The following is a 1,114-nucleotide window of genomic DNA, read 5'->3' as shown; positions in this document are numbered from 1 at the left end:
GTAGCTATTATTTTTATTTATTATATTTTGTTAAATGTTTGTCTATTAAATATACGTATGTTTTTATAAATTAATTAAATACAGCTGCGTTTTATTTAATTTCTACATGGGCGCCGTGGCTTAGTTGGTTAAAGCGCCTGTCTAGTAAACAGGAGATCGAGAGTTCGAATCTCTCCGGTGCCTTGACTTCTACGTGTCAATTTTTTTTATTTTGAAATTTCTGATATTGTTTTTATTAATTCAAATTTATTAATAGCTTTGTGAATGATCCATGTACAAATGAACAAAACAAATAATTCATGTTTACATTTGACATTATATATAATTATTATTATAGTTATTGAATCACTTATTGCTGGAGTGTGATAACCCTTTATATTTTTTTATTTATAAATTTTGAAAAAATTTCAAAATATTTGAAATTTTTTAAAAATTTTAATGAATTTTTTTTTGTAATTGTTTGGACTTCTTTTTTATTCATTTATTATTTGTAAATAATAAATTTATTTGCACCCTTCTCTTCAAGTAATTCAGATGGGAAAAAATTAAATTAACTTTCATGAATTATTTCACAATTTTGCTATAGTTTTTATTAAAATTATTAAAAATGCCGCGAGCCGGGATCGAACCAGCGACCTCCAGATCTTCAGTCTGGCGCTCTCCCAACTGAGCTATCACGGCTTACAGTGAAGTAGGAAATTATAGAATTTAATTACAAAAAAGTTTAAATTAAAAATGGTTAATTTTGAAGTAATAAAACAGATTGAAGGTCCCACCGAGATTTGAACTCGGATCGCTGGATTCAGAGTCCAAAGTGCTAACCATTACACCATGGGGCCATAATTTGTATACATTTTTGAATTGAATATTTTAAAATTTAAGAATTTCGATATTTATAAGCATATTTTTACTATATTTCCATAATAATTCATTCATAACATATAAACATATTATAAACGTTATGTGCAAGGTGACCCATCGGTGGAACATGTAAAAAAAATTATCTATTGCTAAAAAATATGCTAATTAAAATCATTAATATATTTCAAAATTCAATGAATCATTCCATAACATACACATTGTGGAATCTGCAAAATTCTGCAACACAGAAGAT

The 1,114-nt window shown here is 26.8% G+C and overlaps 3 non-coding genes across 3 annotated transcripts; 1 reads left to right on the top strand and 2 right to left on the bottom strand.

The window, feature by feature from the left end:
- The first annotated feature begins 109 nt into the window (after positions 1 to 109).
- Positions 110 to 183, top strand: TRNAT-AGU (transfer RNA threonine (anticodon AGU)). The gene has a single exon. It is a non-coding gene; the product is annotated as a tRNA-Thr (tRNA).
- Positions 184 to 608: 425 nt separating this feature from the next.
- TRNAF-GAA (transfer RNA phenylalanine (anticodon GAA)) lies at positions 609 to 681 on the bottom strand. The gene has a single exon. It is a non-coding gene; the product is annotated as a tRNA-Phe (tRNA).
- An 86-nt stretch (positions 682 to 767) lies between these two features.
- Positions 768 to 839, bottom strand: TRNAQ-CUG (transfer RNA glutamine (anticodon CUG)). Its single transcript has one exon. It is a non-coding gene; the product is annotated as a tRNA-Gln (tRNA).
- Between the last annotated feature and the right edge of the window lie 275 nt (positions 840 to 1,114).

The sequence above is a fragment of the Lepeophtheirus salmonis genome, unplaced genomic scaffold (genome assembly GCF_016086655.4).
Source record: "Lepeophtheirus salmonis unplaced genomic scaffold, UVic_Lsal_1.4 unplaced_contig_4797_pilon, whole genome shotgun sequence".
Lineage (NCBI taxonomy): Eukaryota > Metazoa > Arthropoda > Copepoda > Siphonostomatoida > Caligidae > Lepeophtheirus > Lepeophtheirus salmonis.
Note: the sequence above shows the minus strand (reverse complement) of the source record. Positions and strands in the feature narration are given on the sequence as shown.